This window comes from Lactuca sativa, chromosome 8 (assembly GCF_002870075.4).
Source record: "Lactuca sativa cultivar Salinas chromosome 8, Lsat_Salinas_v11, whole genome shotgun sequence".
NCBI lineage: Eukaryota > Viridiplantae > Streptophyta > Magnoliopsida > Asterales > Asteraceae > Lactuca > Lactuca sativa.
This window is the reverse complement of record NC_056630.2, coordinates 242,869,290-242,890,776: the sequence shown is the minus strand read 5'-3', so window position 1 is coordinate 242,890,776 and position 21,487 is coordinate 242,869,290.

The window sequence follows — 21,487 nt, the reverse complement described above, 5'->3', positions numbered from 1 at the left end:
TCACCGAGTCCATGCTGACTCGACGAGTCCATAGCTGAACTCACCGAGTCCATGCTGACTCGACGAGTCCATGCTTGACTCGACGAGTCAACTCGTCAGATGGGGCTATCTCCGCGATTTCTTGCTGTTTTTGCTTATGGAAAGTTGCCTTATCAAATTAGATCAATATAAATCCAATTTTTTGATATATATGAGTATATTCCTGACCTATTGAAGATATTTATCAATTAATAAAATATTTGTTTCCTTATGTGATAATTGATTAATTATTTTGATTAAATTGGTAAATTGTTTTGCAAGAAATCATTGAATAAACCAAATATGGATAATTATGTGATTAAGTGTTAATTAAGATTATTTTTTATTTGATCCTTGTGTTATGAAAAGTTTCACATTTTTCCCTTTAGGTTTTATAGTTTAAATTTGACCTCAAAAGTTTTGTTGTTTTGAAATTTAAATAGTTGAAATCCTAATGTTTTGAAAAAGGTTTCAAAACTTGCCCTCAAGTTTTGGAATTTAAATTTTGATTAATTGTTTAATTTTGATGTATATTTAAATTCTAATGTAACAGCCCGGAATTTCAAATATTGATATAATTATGATTTTGGGGGTGTTTTAAGAGGGGACTCGGCGAGTTGGAGCCTAGACTCGCCGAGTAGGATCGCAGACTTGGTCGCGGGTTCGCGACTGGACTCGGCGAGTCTACGCTGTTTAGCGAAAACCCTAACCGTTCAGGTTTGGGTCGTATATAACGCACTATATGCCGTCATTGCCCGTCTTTTAGTCGACTAAGAAGAACCCTAAGCGGCTGTGGGCATCTAGAGCAAGATTGAAGGCCATTGGTGACTTGAAGAAATTGTGGTGCAAGGAGAAGAAGAGTCTTGGCTAAAGGAACTGCATGGGATTCGAGTTCTGAGGTTTGGGGACACAGAGAATGCGTTATTCAGGTAATATTCGGATCATTTCTGTTATATTGATGTGTGCATGGATCTAGGGTTTATGGAACCCATTTGGTGATTAGATGGATTATTACCTTGTTACCCAAACGAATATAACCCTATATTAGGACCTTTAGAGGTCCAAAAGGTCCCATGCTTGGGTATTTCGAAACCATACGTATCCCAGGATGCAGTTTGAGCGGTTGCATGGCATGGACTCGCCGAGTTCGATGAACAGACTCGGCGAGTAGCTTGAAGATTAATTGGGACTCGTCGAGTTGTTCTTCAGACTCGGCGAGTTGAGTCGGGGTGGCCCCGCGATTCTTCCAGGAGGAACTCGTCGAGTAAAAAGGGGATACTCGACGTGTAGAAAGGGTGTCTTAAGGAATCGGTGAGTTAAGGGCGAGTGGACTCAGAGTCGTTGAACTCGGCGAGTCTTGGGGTGACTCGGCGAGTTAGGTCGCGGGTTGAGTGAAGTTCTGAGTATGGGGACTCGGCGAGTCATAGGGTTGACTCGGCGAGTAGGGTCAGTCAGGGGTTGACTTTGACCTTGTCTTTGACCAAGGATTTACCAATGGTTCCAGGGGTATTTTGGTAATTGTTGTTATTGTTTGAGTTCAGTGCATTGGTGACTGTCCAGAGGTGGAGATCGTATCAGTGATCGGAGCAGCTTGAGCTATCTGTTCAGTCGGCAGTTTCGAGGTGAGTTATCCTCACTATATCGCTAGGGTTTATGGCGCAAAGGCCGACCCTTTTTATCGGATGGAAATCCAGGTAGTTGTCATTATATGTTACAGGCCGGAAGGCATTACTATGTGGACCGGAAGGTCATGGCCTGGAAAGGCGTATGTATGCATTTAGTATGTTGACTGGTTCATAGGGTAATGTTATGATAGTGACCGGCTAGACCGGTATCTTGTTAGAGTAATGCTATGATATGTGATCTGTTGATCGATTGTTGTCTATGAACTGCTATATGATTGCTTGATATGTTATATGTGCATTCTATGCTTATGGGCCGGAAGGCAATATGTTATGGGCCGGAAGGCGATTATGTTGTGTGATGGACCGGAAGGTCGGCGTGGGTAGGACCGGAAGGTTTACCCAGCAGGGACGGAAGTCCCCTGAGACACATGGACCGGAAGGTTAGGGCCTGGAAAGGCGTATATGTGGTTGGTATTCTGGGGGTATCTCACTAAGCTTTCGGGCTTACAGTTGTGGTTTTATGTTTCAGGTTCTCAAGAGTCTGTGGCAAGGCAAAGGCGTGATCGTACTGTCCCTCGCGTTGGTGTTTTATGATATGAACCTGGGAAATTACTCTGTTAAATAATGTATTGAAAACCTTTTTGTAACAATGTTAATAAAATGGGTGATTTTGAAAAGTTTTAATTGTTTTGAAATTTTGGATGTTACATCTAAACCCTAACGTTTTGAAATGTTTCAAAACTTGCCCTCAAGTTTTGGAATTTAAAACTTGATTAAAAGTTTAATTAGGAATGTTAAATTCTAAAACCCTAGTATTGTTTTGAAAAAGTTCAAATCACACCCTTATGGTTTTATTAATTAATTAAGGTGTATAATTAAAAGAGGTTTAATAAACCCATAAGAGTTTTGGTTTAAAATTTAATTGAATTAAAGGTATAATTATTAAATTTGACCACCTAATATTTTAAAATTGTAAAATACACCCTATACTATATATAACATTAAAAATCTAACACTATATATATGTATGAGTAAAAGTCAGTCTTACCGTTAGTAGGCCTCATTCACGAAGCTGGTCTATAAGGAGTGTTTAAGGAAATTCCCTATAAAATGGCGATTGAATGGGTATCCACTCTTACCCACCGCACTCTTGATTAGTGGAGGGTCGTTAGCCGAACGAGTAGGATAGGACAAAACCTTCCATTATAAGTATAATGAAGTACAAAAGTAACTAAATGTTTTACAAATTCCCAATCTTAGTTACTTAGGCAAAAGTGAATTGATGTAATTCCATGAAATTACATTTTGTGCCCTTACAAAGATGTTAGTGGAGCGTGTGTGGTTAACCGGCACACTAAATGGTTCTAAGCAAAGGTAGCAAAGGGTGACTCAATCTTTGTCATAGTTCGGTGGAGCGTGTGTGGTTTACCGGCACATCGAATAGGTGACCGTAACATGTGAGGGCACCATGTCAGTTTGCATGATTATTCACACCCGCTTTGTGATCCTCGGCATCCCAGTCACAAACAAGAGGGGCATATCGAGATTTAAACATGCCATTGAAATGTTCAATGAATCTCATAGGATCTAGGAGTTTTCATAGATTTAAAACATAAATTTCTTTTTCGTTTTTCATGGTGGAAATTAGTGAATCGTCATTCATTTACCATCAAATATTCTGCAATTAGGGTTACGGCATCCCTCTCCTGAGTTGTGGAATATTGTGTTGGGTCCTAGCCTTAGTATTTCATTTGGGTGATTTACTAAGGACTCAATCAATCAACTAACTTGAATTCGTTTTCTCCCGTTTTGTAGATGTCAAATTTCGACAACTATGGTCTTCCCAAATCCCGTGGAACAAGCATTCCACATGAAGATGATATTCCACGATTCGATCGAGGAACAAGAGATCATGCTTCACTTCCTCCTCCTCCTCCAATTATTCTCCCTAACCCACAAGTTCGAAGGCTTGAAAAGTTCAAGATCACTCAAGCCCTTTTGGCAAGTAAACATAAAGAAGGAAAGTCAGTGTGTGCACACGTCCTAAGGATGAAGTCACACATTCATAGGTTAAGAATGATGGGATCCGTTTTCTATGGGGAAATGGCTGTTGATTGGGTTCTTCAGTCACTTCCTAACTCATATAGTGAGTTCGTAAGAGAGTACTATATGATGAACTGCGACGTGACCCTTATAGATCTCACCTATATGCTTATTGCTGCTGAATCAGCAATGGTTTGGCGCAATAGAAAAGAAAAGTTGATTGGTGAATCTGCCTTCAAGACCTCTATGGATATAGACAATGGAAACGAAAGACATGCTATGATCGAAAAGTTTGATCATAAGAGAAAGGAAATGTCTGGAGTAGTTCTATGTCATGTTCCAAAAGAGTCAATTTGCTTTTATTGCCAAGAGAAAAGGCATTGGAGACGAAATTGCCCCATTTACGTAAGAGATCTAAGAGATGGGAGAGTCGAAACGTATGGCTCTAATATAGGTAAAATCCATTAACTAAATCTTTTAAGCTTCTATTCTAGATTCTTAATACATAATGTGATAAGATTACAATTGATGTTTTGAAAAGAAAGGAAGCTTAAGGGAAGAAGTGAGCATAATCTAACCGTGAAGGAATGGATTTCGATCGCACTTCTCGAAAATTAGATTCTTGAGCTACTACTTAGAGTTAGAATTAGATTGCTAAGAAAGATGTATTAGCATAGTTTTTCAATGAATTGCATTGTAAGGACAAATTTTTCCGCAATAAAATAAATTTTGATTTTATATTATTTATTTATCCTTGCAATGGCGTATATGAAAAATTGATGTTTGAATATTAGCAATAATGGATTTGGTTCTTATTATGTTATTTATGGAAAGTCGAGAGTTTACCAAATAGGAAGAGTTTCTCATCACCCAAGTTTCAATTGGACAAAAACTTGGAATCATGCAACTTGGTTGCACAATGAATGAGAAATTTCATATTTTGGAAATTAGACTAATTCATTGACAAAGTGTCAAGTGAAGGACTAGGAGATCGAGTACACAAAGTTGTGTGTTGATCAAAGTCCACCATAAGAGTAAAAAAAGAGACATATTCGTCATGATTTACTAAAGGTTTAGTAAATATGATTATGCTTATAAGATTAAGTGTAATTTTGAATTGATTGAAAATGTTTAAATCAATAGCAGAACGAATAAGAAGAATCAAGTAGGCAGAAAGATAAAAGTTTCTCCGTTCTAAGAAGAAGGGAGAGTACCTTTTATACTTTATGATAAGTGTTAATAATTAAGAACCATATCTCAATTAATCCTCTAAGTGAGTCTTAGTACAATTGCATGTCTAAGAAGAGGAATCACAAATTGAAGAAATGGTTAAATCAATAAGTCAATCATACTTCGTTCTCAAATATTAAGATTGTGACATTGAGTGATAAGTGTTAAGAAGGTTTATAACAATCATCAAATGTGGAAACTTGTGATGTCTTGGATACGACAAAGACCAACTAAGACCAATTTATGAAGTGTTTTGATAAAAACTACAGTAACTCTTGAATATTTGTTTTTCAAGAAATGTTTATTGACAAGAGAATCTTATATGTCAAGGAGTCAGTGGGAGTATTATTGGTCTTGAAATATTTCTAGAACAAATCAAATAAACCTTATCGATCAACACTAGCACGAGTTGAGGTTTACAACCTATCATGTTGACATTATTTTGTTTCTGTGCCAATCCAATCGAGTTAATTATGCATGTGAGTCCTATGAGTTCTCATTTGAATGCATAAAAGGCAAGGACCTTGATCAATGGAAAGTACATTGATAAGAAAAGGTGAGCTGCTTAACTACTTGCAAGACATGGTGAGCAGCTGTGCTACCATAAGGCAAGAAATCGAGATGAAGAAAGTTCGATGCATATAAGTTTGAATTTGTCGTAAACTTTGGTTTTAACAAATTCACATGGATAGGAACACATACACCGTTTAAATCTACGTTTCATAAGATTTCCTCCTTCATGAAAATGATTGTGAGGAAATGATTTCACTTGAAAGATTTTAAGAAGATAGTGATTGTAAAATTGCATTCTCGAATTCAATTATGGTTACGGTATCCCTTTCCATGATTTGAATTGAGAGGTTTGGCAATTAGTCTTAATTGTTTAGACACACATATGAACTATCTAAGGCAAAGGTGTATAAGTTCAAGAAGCCTTGATAAAAGATTATCAAAGCACTAAGTATTAGAAACATGAACTTAAGAAATTCAATAAGCATTGTTTTTCTGAAAGTTAAGCTGTTTCTGAATACATGGCAAAGCTAGTGGGAGCATAAGTGTTATGTTTATAATAATCATCATGATAGTGGGAGCATAAATGTTATGATTGTATGATTATTAAGGCACGTATTGCAAGTTGGCAATATTAATTATAGAAAACAAGAGTTATACCTTGCAAAGTCGTAAGGGTTGTAAAGTTGTTTTGCTATAATTAATGGAGAGAATATTATGCTTCATTTCAAATCTAAAGGCTTAGGTTGTGGAATGTTAATAACTTAGTCAAAGAAACATAGTGTGTTCTTAAAATTTCGATTATGATTACGGCATTCCTCTTCACAATTCGAATTTTGAGAACATAGCAAATAAAACATTATGGCAAAAGATTGATAAAGTATCAAATCTTTATGTAAGACATTATGCATCATGTCCCATACGCTTCGGATATAGGATCGATTGCAAATGCTTTAATATTTGACCATTCTAAAATTTTCCAAATGTCTAGCGCATTTAGACGGAAAAAGGACTAGAATCGGTTTTGACTAAAATAATTAAACAACTATCACAGGACAATCCAAAGTTCGACGAGGATTGGTTGCTTGTGAGTAGTTGGAAGCATGGTATTAGATGGACCATATCGACATTATTATGAATAGAAAAGATTCTATTAAGAATGAGTTGTCATATGGAAAATATGGAAATGTTTTCATCTTGGATGGACCATATCGACATCATTACGAATAGATAAAATTTTATTAAGAATGAATTGTCATATGGAAAACATGGAAACGTGTCCATATTGGGAATTGAATATTGAAAATCTATGTCTAGATTAGAAACTTTTATGCAAAAGGATGTTCAAAGGAATGTACTTTGAGTGAGAGACATCATATCTAAGGAATTGTATTGTAACAATCTCCGATAGAGGACTTTGTAATATCGTTGGCAATAGTGTTTGTGACTTTTTGTGCTATGACATTACGAAAAGGATCATTGCATAAAATGTTAGAATCTAAAATATTCAATAAATGGCAAGAATTTGATATTCTTTCACTTATGAAAAAGGATTTTGAGTTGTGAAATGAGAATGATTGGAAGTGTGTTCAATTTGATCTATTTCACAAAGTAAGAACCATAGGTAAACATTGTGTGCATGCTAAGAGCATGGGACAAGTGTAATAATTCAAGTAAGAAGTTGATTACCTGAAACGAAAAATAACGAGTAATAGATATGGTGATAAATAAAAGGTGTTTTATTTATGCTCAAAGGTTTGAGGCCATATAGGATTAGTATTATTCTTGTGTTTCACATTTGGATGTTTTGACTTCCTGAATAATTTAATTGGTTAAGAACTGTCAAATTATTCAAACGGACCACAGTCGTTCATATGTTGGAAGTAGATATGAAAGAAGACTGTCGTGAGTTGGTGTGTGGATTGTCTAAAGAGCATTAGACATAAGCAAATGTTTGCTGCAACGTTCATGAGTGCTTATGAATATGAATTTGAGCATTGGATCAAACCCACGCTCACTTGGATCACTCCATGAATTGTATCACGAATGATTGGTGAGACGATAACATTTTATATTCTTGAAACCGAGATGTGTGAGGTGTATCTTGCAAATCGGTTGCACATTGATAATATGTAAATGCACTAGTAACTTGGTGTTATAAAACATATTTGTCACACCCCAAAACCAAGAACGGCGGAAACGTTCTGGGGCGGAGGACGTCATGTAAGTATCACAACACAGTAAATGTAAATAAGCAAACAACATCATCCATTGCATTAAATATATAATTTTAATACAAGCGTGTTCTGTACAGTATAGACACCAAAAATAATGTATATCAAAATAATAAGATGAGTCTTGAATGCGCTCCATCTTCTCAAAAGCTGGCCTCGGTACCTGTCTACAGATGACCTGAGAATACAACTTATTTTGAAAGAGTTTATCAGCATTAAGCTGGTGAGTTCATAAGTATTTTAGTGTCGGTATTTGTCATTCAAAAATGTTTGAACATGTATGGTTTGCAATTGTTTGTAAAAGTTTGAATCTCTCAGAAAAATCTATATTTTCTATTAAACTAGCCTTCTACCAAGGCTTAACTGTTTTCTATGCTCGTTTTATGTAAAAGTGTGTAATTTCCCAAGTGTAACTATCATTTAACAAAATATAGTTTGTACATAAATGTTTAAGTGAGGTTATCACTAAAAATATGTAATGGGTAAATCATTGTAGTACTGTAGCCTTGTATTATAAGAACTACTATTGTACTAACTACCTTAAACCGGATTTATATTAAGGCATTATGTGATAAATTGCACCATACTATCGGCAAGTAACAACGACATAATGAATGGTCGTAATAACGGAATGACGTTTGGCACCCGCAGACCTGCAGGTCCGACTGTAGCTAGCAGCAAGGTGTAGGATTGTCAATTCAGTATAGATCTATACGCCAACTCACGCTCTCCCTTCAAGAGAATTCTGGCTACAACTCGAGCCATGACAGTTAAGTCATGCTCCGATTTAAATCACAATAAATAAAGTATTCTTGTATATGTATTGTTTCTAGCATCATTGTATATGTATTGTTTCTAGCATCATTGTATATGTATTGTTTCTAGCATCATTGTATATGTATTGTTTATAGCATCATTGTATATGTATTGTTTCTAGTATAGTTGTATATGTATTGTTTCTAGCATCATTGTATATGTATTGTTTCTAGTATAGTTGTATATGTATTGTTTCTAGCATCATTGTATATGTATTGTTTCTAGTATAGTTGTATATGTATTGTGTTACCCTGATGGTAACTAGCTATTGATGTACTGATAAATATGAATATAGAAGTACTTTTATGTCTATACATGTATATATGATATATAACTAATATGGAAACGAACCTCGGATGGTCACCCGAAATCCCACCAGACCACATCTAAATCGAGGAAAAGGAAATAGGGTGGATGGCTTTCCTAAGCCCTTTAAACATTACTTATATATATATACATATATGTGCATGCAATTTATAAGAAGTAAAACAAGTTTAATAAAAGCATTTGATAAGTAAAAAGGGTTGTAAAACATTTGAAGAGAAACAGTTTGATAAACAGTTGAACAGTGGTAAAATCATTGGTTTTCTAGTTATTAATCACATGTGATTAATGCAATCACATGTGATTGATGTAATAACTATAAGTATTTGACTTGTATTCCCCCCATAAAGTATTTAAAACATTTTAAAAGTATTTCAAAGGTTGATTAAAGGGTTATAAACTCACTTGTGGTGAGTAGATTGAATTGATGTATCGGGTACCGTGCTAAGTGGCAAACGGAGACTTGTTCACATGTTCGAGCCTAGTTATCATATAATAAGCATATATATCACTAATTAGCCAAATAATAACTTAACAAAGTAAGTTACAACTCTTAGGAACATGTATACACTTTATATAAGTGTTATAGGTCCTAATGGTTGCATCTAAGTTGATACGAGACAAGGCAAAAGGGGTTTAAAGCACAAATGGCCTTGTATATGAGTTCACCACCCAACAAACCCTACCCATTGGAGTTTACGGCCATGAACCCATGGGTTTACGGCTGTGAACTCCTCACATGGTGGTTTTGGGTGTTTTGAGGTGTTATCTTGATCCTAGAATAAGCCTAGCCTTGTTGGAATAATACTTGAAGTAGTTTAAGGCCTTGGAATGCTCCTTTGGGGAGTTTACGGCCAAAGGACCATATCCCCTAGAGTTTACAACCATAAACTCCTATGGGGTGTTGTTTTAAATTCATTTGAGGCCCTTGCATGTGTAGGATAGCTTGCATGCTTTTATCTAAGGCTAAGGGGGACAAGAGGCACACATTTGTGCCTTCACTTGGAGTTTACGGCCCAAGATATGTACCTTGGCCATAAACTCCCTTTAAGGGATGGTTTTGATGTCTTTTACTCCCCATTCATGTCCTATGTGTTCAAGGGTAATTGTCTTTAAGCCTTAGGGGTGTTTAGGGTGCATTTTTCCCTTAGAAAAGGGGTTTACGGCCCAAGATATATTCTTGTCCGTAAACTCCTATAAATTATGATTTTGAAGTGTTTTGAAGTCCAAAATAAGCACAAGTATTAGAGGGTAAAGTCCATAAGCTTTAGGGGATGATTTTGGGTATTTAAGACCCTTAAAAAGGGGTTTACGGCCCAAGAAAGTTACTTGGCCGTAAACTCCTATAACTTGTGTTTCTTGATTGATTTTTAGTCCCAAATGTTTATACACTAACCCCTAAACAAGTTGTCTAACAAGGAATCGGGACTAGGAAGCCTTTAGGCTCCGTTTTGGAGTTTACTCCCCAAGAACGTTCTTGGGCGGTAAACTCTCGAATCTTGCAGTTTAGACATATAATTGATGTTATAAAGCATATAACAAGTATTGAAACACGTTTAGGAAAGTAGAATCACAATCCGAGATGAAAACCCGAAGATCCGTCAGAGAGAATTGGCGTTTCTCTAGTTGGAATTGTGAATAATGAATTAATTAAATTCAGAAATCTATTTATAGTCCTGAAATATTTTGACAGAAAATATTTTTATTCCGGAAGTCGGACTATAACATTATGAAACTTACAATGCTCAAGTTTCACAATTACAGGAGCATCCACTCTCCTGATATGTCCAGAAACGTAAGCCCTAAAGTAAGCAAACTTGTTCGGACAAGTCTGAAAATTACAGAAACTGGACTAGCTTCTATTGAATAGATAATGTTCGTACAAATGGAAATTTCGGGTTGTCACATCATCCCCCGTTAGAAGGAATTTCGTCCCGAAATTAGAATTTAAGCAAATAGGAAGTTACAAATAACTAAGCGAAAAGATGAGGATATTTCAGTTTCATCTGATCCTCGCGTTCCCAAGTGAATTCCGGTCCTCGCTTGGCGTTCCAGGGAACCTTCACGATAGGGATACGGCTTTGTTTCATCTGCTTGACCTCACGGCCCATGATCTCTACAGGTTCTTCCACAAAGTTGAGGCTCTCGTTGATCTCGATCTCGTCGAGTGGGATTACGAGGGTCTCGTCGGACAGACACTTTTTCAAGTTAGATACGTGGAATGTAGAATGTACGTTACGAAGTGTGTCGGGTAGATCAAGTTTGTAAGCAACGGGGCCGACTCTTGCGAGAATCTCGAAAGGCCCTATGTACCTAGGATTAAGCTTCCCACGCTTACCGAAGCGTAGGGGATCTGCACTTTCGGCCGTAGAGAGCTTCAAATGGTGCTGCTTTTATGCTCGTGTGATAACTGTTGTTGTAGGAAAATTCGACGAGAGGTAAATGAGTATCCCACACTTTTCCGAAGTCAATTACAGAAGCACGCAGCATATCTTCTAAAGTCTGGATCGTCCTCTGACTCTGTCCGTCAATCTGTGGATGGTAGGCTGTGCTCATGTCCAGCCTTGTTCCTAGGAAATGTTGCAGTGATTGCCAGAATCTAGAGGTGAACCTACTATCTCGATCGGAGATAATGGATATAGGCACACCATGTAGTCGTACGATTTCCCTAATGTATGTTCTCGTTAGTTTCTCCATCTTGTCGGTTTCTTTGATAGGCAGGAAGTGTGCAGACTTGGTCAATCTATCAACGATGACCCATATGGTATCAAGTCCACCCATTGTCTTGGGCAACTTGGTTATGAAATCCATAGTGATCCGCTCCCACTTCCATTCTGGAATCTCTGGCTGTTGCAGTAAACCGGAGGGCTTCTGGTACTCGACCTTTACCTTTGCGCAAGTAAGGCATTTACTTACGAAGGTAGCAATCTCTGCTTTCATATTAGGCCACCAGTATAGCTTTTTAAGATCCAGATACATCTTATCTGAACCTGGGTGGACGGAATACCGAGTGTTGTGCGCCTCGGTCATGACTAAGTCTCGGAAACCACCATGTTTCGGTGTCCAGATCCGATCCATGAAGTATAGGGTTCCGTCACCCTTGGCTTCTAAATTCTTGTCCATTCCTCTGAGGGATTCACTCGTCACATTTTCAGGTTTCATTGCTTCAAGTTGGGCCGCCTGAATTTGGTTAGACAAGTGTGAATGGATGGTTATCGACAATGACTTGACCTTGCGACCAGAATATTCTTTCCGACTCAGGGCGTTTGCTACTACGTTGGCTTTACCCGTATGATAACGAATATCGCATTCGTAATCACTGAGTAGCTCGACCCACCGTCGTTGTCTCATGTTGAGCTCCTTCTGATCGAATATGTGTTGTAAACTCTTGTGGTCGGTAAAGATAGTGCTCTTCGTTCCATACAAGTAATGTCTCCAGATCTTCAGAGTAAACACCACTGCTCCCAGTTCAAGATCGTGGGTCGTATAGTTAACTTCGTGTGTCTTCAACTGTCTGGAGGCGTAGGCGATGACCTTACCTCGCTGCATCAGAACACACCTGAGCCCTTGGTTCGATGCATCGCAATAGACTACAAAGTCTTCTATCACTTCGAGGAGAGATAGTATTGGCGCGGTGCACAAGGCTCGTTTGAGCGTTTGGAACGCTCTCTCTTGTTTCTCTTCCCAGTCAAAGGCCACGCCTTTCTGGGTCAGGGTTGTAAGAGGTTTCGCTATTTGGGAGAAGTTCTGAATGAATCTGCGGTAGTAGCCAGCAAGACCTAGAAATTGACGAATTTCTGTCGGCGTCTTGGGTGCTGACCAGTTCTCAATGGCTTTAACTTTGGATGGGTCCACGTGTATTCCCTCTTCGCTTACCACGTGTCCTAAGAATTCGACTCTTCGGATCCAAAATTCACATTTCGAGAACTTCGCATAAAGTTTCTCCGTTCGTAAAGTTCCTAAAACTAGTCGTAGGTGATCGCCATGCTCTTCCTTACTTCGGGAGTAGATCAGGATGTCGTCAATGAAAACGATGATGAACTGATCCAAGTAAGGTCGGCATACTCTGTTCATCAGGTCCATGAAAATTGCTGGCGCATTGGTCAATCCGAATGGCATCACCACGAACTCGTAATGTCCGTAACGAGTTCGGAAGGCTGTCTTCGGCACATCCTCCTCGAGCACTCGTAACTGGTGATATCCGGATCTTAAATCAACTTTGGAAAAATAGTTCGCCCTTTGCAGTTGGTCTATGCGAGGTAGAGGGTAACGATTTTTGACCGTCAGTTTGTTGAGTTCTCTGTAGTCGATACACATACGGAATGATCTGTCTTTCTTCTTAACGAACAAGAACGGTGCTCCCCAAGGTGAGAAGCTTGGTCTTATGAAGCCTTTGCTGAGTAGTTCGTTAAGTTGACCAGATAATTCCTGCATCTCTGCTGGTGCTAAGCGGTAGGGCGACTTGGCTACTGGGGTAGCTCCTGGGACTAAGTCGATTCTGAACTCAACCTGTCGTTGCGGAGGTAATCCAGGTAGTTCTCCTGGGAAAATGTCGGGGAAGTCGCTCACTACTGGAATGTTCTTGAGTTCTTTCGTTTCGAGGTTCGTGTCGACGACGTGAGCAAGGAATGTGTGGTATTCTTTGCGCAGATATTTCTGGGCTTGAATACTTGATATAATGCGAAGACTCGCACTAGGTTTGTCGCCGTAGACTATAAGAGTTTTATTAGACGGAAGGTTTAGTCGGACTGCTTTCTCGAAGCACATGATGTCGGCGCGATGAAGACTTAACCAATCCATGCCGATGATAACGTCGAAGCTTTTTATTGAGACCGGCATGAGGTCGATTGGGAATGAATGGATCTTTAAGTGCGTGTGGTTGTGGTTTAAGCATGCGAGCAAATTTTTGGTTTACGAAGCTTCGCTCCGCTCCACTATCGAACATAATGCATGCATAGGAGTTATCGAGGAGGAACGTACCAATCACCACTGTCGGGTCAGCAACTGCTTCCCCGTGGCCTATAGCCAGTACCCTCCCTGCTCCTCCAGCATTTCTCGCTTTGGGGCAGTCCCTCTTATAGTGGCCTATTCCGGCACATCCATAGCAAGTTGGGCTCGCGCTAGAGCCAGGGACTTGCGTGATCGGTTGTGTCGGGAATTTACAGAAACGGACGGTGTGTCCTTTCCTGTTGCAGTTAGAGCACTGCATTTCACGGCAAGGGCCGTTGTGGTGGAAGTTGCATTTGTTTCACTTCGGCAAACTTCCAGCATATTGCTTCGTCGGAGCAGTAGCAGTAGGGGTTACCGCGGAATGTACTGCCACAATTTGCTGCTTCTTGGCAGCTCGCTGCCTCTTCTTGTCATCCCAGAACTTCCGCTTGGTGTCAGCGGGTTTGGAAGGCTCCGAGATGGCTAGGGTTGTTGTGGTTGTAGAGGTTTTGACACCATGGTCAATGAGTCGCTGTGCCAGTCACTTGGCACTGTCGAAGGTAGCGGGGTTTGATGATAGGACATTCCCCTGATGCGGAGGAAATAGCCCCCATATGTACCGTTCGATCTTTTTCCCTTCAGTGGGAACCATATTAGGGAAGAGGGCCACCAGTTCGTTAAATCTGGCGGTGTAAGCTATAATGTTGGTGCCCTTCATGGTCAGGCTCCAAAGCTCCTGCTCTAGTTTCTGGATCTCGCCCCTCGGGCAGTATTCCTCAATCATGAGGTCTTTCATCGTATCCCAGCCTATGTCGTTGGCCACAACGAGAGTTAGAGATTTAACGTGGCTGTTCCACCACGTCAGTGCCTTCCCTTCGAAGGTGCATGCGGCATATTTGACTTTGCTCGCAGCAGGGCAAGAACAAATTTCGAAGACTAATTCAGTCTTCTCGAACCATTGCGAGAGAGCAATGACTCCACCGGTCCCATGGAAGGGTTTCGGCTTACAGTTGGTGAAATCCTTGTAAGAGCACTCTCTCGAGCGCACAGGAGTTTCAACCGGAATGGAGTTAACCGGGGTTCCACCTCTGCTGGCATCAGTAGAGTGATATTGTGCCATGGCAGTTGCCACTGCTGCAGCTACGGCAACATTTAGGGCTGCTGTATCGATGACCGGAGGTGGTGTAGGTGTCGGGTTATTCCGGGTAGATTTGCGAGGAGGCATCTTTCAGCTATAAGTTTATAAAGATGAGAAAGGTGGTAAGAATCAATTTGTAAGTAATGTGCGAATGACACATGGACTAACTAACCATAGCCCAATAGTTGAATGAGTGTTTGAAATCTTAACCAGAAGGATGTGTAGGAAAACCCAAATGTAACGATTCTTCCCACAGAGTCGGTAGTTGTCAATAATACTGGTATTACTGATGTAATGAGTTCAATGAAAATTGACCTAACAGTAGGTCTTACATCATACCATACAGAAAGTTTGACAGTTCTTAGATTCCTAATTAGAGTACTGAAAGTTAGGAATATTTTACAGATATGTGCTACTTAGAGCACGGATGTTAAAGGCTAATCCTTAACCGAAAAGATAATGATGTACTAGACATCATCTAACAGCGATGAGTATTCCTCGGGAGAACCCTGAGGTCTCTCATTTGACGTACAACCTCTTGAAGGTGTCGCTCATGAGCCCTTTAACGAGCTCGAAGTTCCATGACTTCTGCTTGAGAGGCAACCAGACGTTGTTGTAGGGTTTCATTGATTCTTCGGGTCCGTTCCATATGTTCTTCGAGACGGCGAATGCGGACTGTATTGACACCAGAGTTGGCATCAATCTCCAGGACCCGGTCGATGACTGCTCGACCTTGCTCGACATTACGAGCTATTCTGCGGATAATGACAGGTAGAGCTCGGTCAGCAGCGCCGCCATCGCTGACGTTGTAAAAGGTTCGGTCCCCAAAGTATGGTAAGGGTTGACCCTGTTCGTCACTCCAGCGATTCAAGTTATCTACCCACAAGGGAGTGAGACCTAGAAAAGTTGGTCGAGGGTTGTTGTTCGGGGCTTGACCTACTGGAGGTAGGTTGTTGACTTCGGGCTCAGAGTCTAATCCATCCGAGAAGCCTTTAGCTTGATGATCATCCAACGGGATTGGGTGTTCATCGTCAGACTCTGCTTCGAGCCATCCTGCGTTGCCTTCATTTGGAAAGTACGGGTCACCGTGATGGAATCCAGCCATTTAAATCTACGTGAGAAGAGAGGTATAAAGATATAGTATACATGTAGTTGGTAGTACAAAATACACCTATAGTATTTTAAGTTTAAGTTCTACTAATCTTCTTGTGGTATTGTTGGTAAGTTTTTAGACTTGTTAACACATCACAACCATTCTAGGGCATATGCTAATCACTCCTCGGACCAGCATAGTTGATCAGGCTATGCCATTCCCAGGACTGACCATATATCCCCGAGCTTACCTGTGATATTTAACAATCGTAATACTTTTGTTCTTGTCGTTGTGAAACTGGTTTTTGTATGAATGTACACAAGTATACTTAATTAAATATTTTAGTATTTTAAGTATAGACTCTTGGTCAGAGTGTTTTAATCCCAAATGGGTTTATAGTTTAGTATATCTTTTATGGGTTGATACACTTGATTCACTAAAAACAATGCTCTGATACCAATCTGTCACACCCCAAAACCAAGAACGGCGGAAACGTTCTGGGGCGGAGGACGTCATGTAAGTATCACAACACAGTAAATGTAAATAAGCAAACAGCATCATCCATTGCATTAAATATATAATTTTATTACAAGCGTGTTCTGTACAGTATAGACACCAAAAATAATGTATATCAAAATAATAAGATGAGTCTTGAACGCGCTCCATCTTCTCAAAAGCTGGCCTCGGTACCTGTCTACTGATGACCTGAGAATACAAGTTATTTTGAAAGAGTTTATCAGCATTAAGTTGGTGAGTCCATACGTATTTTAGTGTCGGTATTTGTCATTCAAAAATGTTTGAACATGTATCAAGTATAAGTTTGTAAAATGTATGTAAAGGTTTGCAATTGTTTGTAAAAGTTTGAATCGCTCAGAAAAACCTATATTTTCTATTAAAGTAGCCTTCTACCAAGGCTTAACTGTTTTGTATGCTCATTTGATGTAAAAGTGTGTAATTTCCCAAGTGTAACTATCATTTAACAAAATATAGTTTGTACATAAACGTTTAAGTGAGGTTATCACTAAAAATATGTAATGGGTAAATCATTGTAGTACTGTAGCCTTGTATTATAAGAACTACTGTTGTACTAACTACCTTAAACCGGATTTATATTAAGGCATTACGTGATAAATTGCACCATACTATCGACAAGTAACAACGACATAATGAATGGTCGTAATAACGGAATGACGTTTGGCACCCGCAGACCTGCAGGTCCGGCTGTAGCTAGCAGCAAGGTGTAGGATTGTCAATCCAGTATAGATCTATACGCAAACTCACGCTCTCCCTTCAAGAGAATTATGGCTACAACTCGATCCATGACAGTTAAGTCATGTTCCGATTTAAATCACAATAAATAAAGTATTCTTGTATATGTATTGTTTCTAGCATCATTGTATATGTATTGTTTCTAGCATCATTGTATATGTATTGTTTCTAGTATAGTTGTATATGTATTGTTTCTAGCATCATTGTATATGTATTGTTTCTAGTATAGTTGTATATGTATTGTTTCTAGCATCATTGTATATGTATTGTTTCTAGTATAGTTGTATATGTATTGTGTTACCCCGATGGTAACTAGCTATTGATGTACTGATAAATATGAATATGGAAGTACTTTTATGTCTATACATGTATATATGATATATAACTAATATGGAAACGACCCTCGGATGGTCACCCGAAATCCCACCAGACCACATCCAAATCGAGGAAAAGGAAATAGGGCGGATGGCTTTCCTAAGCCCTTTAAACATTACTTATATATATCTATATATATATATATATATATATATATATATATATATATATATATACATATATGGGCATGCAATTTATAATAAGTAAAACAAGTTTAATAAAAGCATTTGATAGGTAAAAAGGGTTTTGTAAAACATTTGAAGAGAAACAGTTTGATAAACAGTTGAACAGTGGTAAAATCATTGGTTTTCTAGTTATTAATCACATGTGATTAATGCAATCACATGTGATTGATGTAATAACTATAAGTATTTGACTTGTATTCCCCCCATAAAGTACTTAAAACATTTTAAAAGTATTTCAAAGGTTGATTAAAGGGGTATAATCTCACTTGTGGTGAGTAGATTGAATTGATGTATCGGGTACCGTGCTAAGTGGCAAACGGAGACTTGTTCACATGTTCGAGCCTAGTTATCATATAATAAGCATATATATATATATATATATATATATAACTAATTAGCCAAATAATAACCTAACAAAGTAAGTTAAAACTCTTAGGAACATGTATACACTTTATATAAGTGTTATAGGTCCTAATGGTTGCATCTAAGTTGATACGGGACAAGGCAAAAGGGGTTTAAACCACAAATGGCCTTGTATATGAGTTCACCACCCAACAAACCCTACTCATTGGAGTTTACGGCCATGAACCCATGGGTTTACGGCCGTGAACTCCTCACATGGTGGTTTTGGGTGTTTTGAGGTGTTATCTTGATCCTAGAATAAGCCTAGCCTTGTTGGAATAATACTTGAAGTAGTTTAAGGCCTTGGAATGCTCCTTTGGGAAGTTTAAAGCCAAAGGACCATATCCCCTAGAGTTTACAACTGTAAACTCCTATGGGGTGTTGTTTTAAATTCATTTGAGGCCCTTGCATGTGTAGGATAGCTTCCATGCTTTTATCTAAGGCTAAGGGGTTTAGGAAAGTAGACCCAAGAAAGTTCCTTGGCCGTAAACTCCTATAACTTGTGTTTCTTGATTGATTTTTGTCACACCCCCGAACCAGACGGCGGAAACGTCCGGGGGCTGTCGTGACTCAATTGAATACCATAACATTGAATATATATGAAACAAACAACATTCGTCACCATTCATCAACATAATACAACCAGTAGTGTTTACATGTCATACATTGTTTTAACATTACATTTTTCAAAAATTAATATTGTTTGGTTCATTCAAAAATAAACTGCAACCGTCACTGAGCATGATTTCCCTTGATTCACTGGTTTCCTGAGAATACAAGTATTTTGAAAAACGTCAACATATGAAATGTTGGTGAGTTCATAAGTAGTGTTTGAAATCGAATGTTTATATTGTTTGAAAAACCACCAGAAAATCCGATATTTTCTGAAAAGAAAAGCTTTCAAAAACGTTTGTGAAGATCCATAGGTATGCTTGTTTGTTTCTATACTTGCAAAATAAGTTGTTCATTTAAGATGTATGCGTTTAAAATCGGTATGTGATAAAAACCCTAGGGAAACCCGATGTTCCCCTAGTTCTTTTGAAATCCATTGAGTTGCGTTGAAACCATTACAAAAATAGTAGTATCGGTCCCAAGCGACGTTGGAAGGTTCTCGAGCATTGATTATTTACTACAAACCCGCATTACACAAATGCCCGGTTTATAGATATACCAGCGATTCCCGAAGGCGTCGTCAGTACTAATCACGTTATCCAATCGCCCGGACTATGAGTGGTCCCACATCCGAAGAGAAAGAGGTCACGAAGACCCCGGTAACTCTATTAACCGGCTGGGGAAAAATGTGTGCGAGGGGTCCCCGACCCGCCTCGTAAAATGTGTAGACTTTTCTAGCAATACCATGGCCCTTGGGGTCCAATGATACAAGCCATTGAAAGTCACCCTACGTTGTGCCAAGTCGGTAAAACTCAACACTTCGTAGAAAAAAATGTCTTCGGGCCTTAAGATCAGGTCATTGGGCTAGCTAGGCCCAACAAACAAGATTTTACACTTTGGGGCCCGAAGATGGTGCGTAGACGTCTGTGCACACTCGTATGTATGTGTATTACCAATCGTTATTTGTATGTATCAAGAGTTAGTAGTTGTGGATTTTCATTGGCTCGAGACCGAGCCAATTCGTTTGACAACGACTTTTGGTATTGTAATGAGTTGTATTTCGTTGGTAGTTGAGGTGTCATTATTTGATCACATTGTACATAATGAATCAGCCTTGAAATATTTCTGTTTTCAGCCCCTCATTATTTGTAAAATTTACATTTTCAACCCTTTTATTTGAATATTTCCCGGTTTGGTCCTTAAACTATATTTCTTGACATTTTAACACCAAAAATTATTGAAATTAATATTTTCCAGCATATTTTTCAAAGAAACAGTTTAAGTCCCTGAAAATGCAGTTTTTCTCGGTTTTAGCCCATCTTTTCGCAATTTTGACAATTTTGGCCCAAAATGGAAAATTTTTGCAACTTTGGTCCTTTTTAAATTTAAAAAGCATTTTAAACCTTTGAAAAGGGTTTGGGACACTTATAGTCCACTGTTTTACAGAATTTCACAGTTTTGGCCCTTCAAAACAGAAAAATTCGCATAATGGGCCTTATTGGGCCGAAATTTACAATTTTAGCCCAATAGGCTTGAAATTTATGTTTTTAATCCTCAAAATGAATAAAATTCCAGAAATAGCTTTATTGAAACTGTTTTGACACATTTCAACTATCAGAATCTGTAAAATGTCATTTTGGGCCCTTAATTTTGTATTTTTCACATTTTTGGCCCAAGATGTGTGTTTTTAGCTTAAAGAAAATTGTTGCTAACCACTTGGCTATTTATCTAGTATCACTTATTATGTAGTAACATATTTGAAGCTAATATCATAAAACATGAGTTATATCTCGGTTTTGAGGGGTTTAATGGCTAGATCCAACATTAAAACACATATAAGCATACATATAAGCATGGAAATCATACAAGGCATACAAATACATATAGATCTACACTTTCACTTGTATTCCCCCCCACAAAAACTCTTAAAAACAGAAAATAGGGGTATGAATCTCACCTTGAGTGGGTAGTTTCGGTTCTTGAAGAAAAGTTGGAAGAAATGAAGTGATTTTTAGCCCTTGCACTCCTTGATGAACTTTTCGAGATTATGGGGTTTCTAGAGTGCAAGATCACGGTTTTTACATGGATTAGGAAGAGATTTTGATAACAAAAGAATTTAAACCATAGATCTATGCATACTCTTACCTTAGATGATGATTTTCTTGCAAAATCCTCTTGGAAAGTCCCTAAATTTCGAGATTTTTGGAGAGGGAAGGGAAGGAGAGTTCTTTGAGTGTTCTAGAGAGAAAGTTGAAATATTTTGGTGTGTGTGATGATGCTTGGCCGAGAGCAAGAAGGGAGGAGAGAAAGAAGTGACTCTTGAAGTGATACATGCATGGAGGTATGTGATTTGTGCCTAGAAATCCATTAGGTAATAGTGAGGTGGCAACCAAAGTCAACCTCCCTTGGATTTGGGCCTTGGGCCGAGAATATGAAGGGGAAAGAGGAAAAATTTGGGCTTTTGCCCCTAAGCCCAACCTTAGAGGTAGTTTAGGGTATTTATTGGACTTATAAAATAAAATTGTGATTTTTGTGCTTTATTAAGCTAGGTTAGGTTTAATTATGGATCAAAACTTGTGTTTTATTTCCTTCTAGGTTCTACCTAGCCCAAAATATTGAAATAAACGAATGTGGGTCCAATTAGAGCCCAAATAGGGTCCTAAACCCATGATAGTCCAATTGGA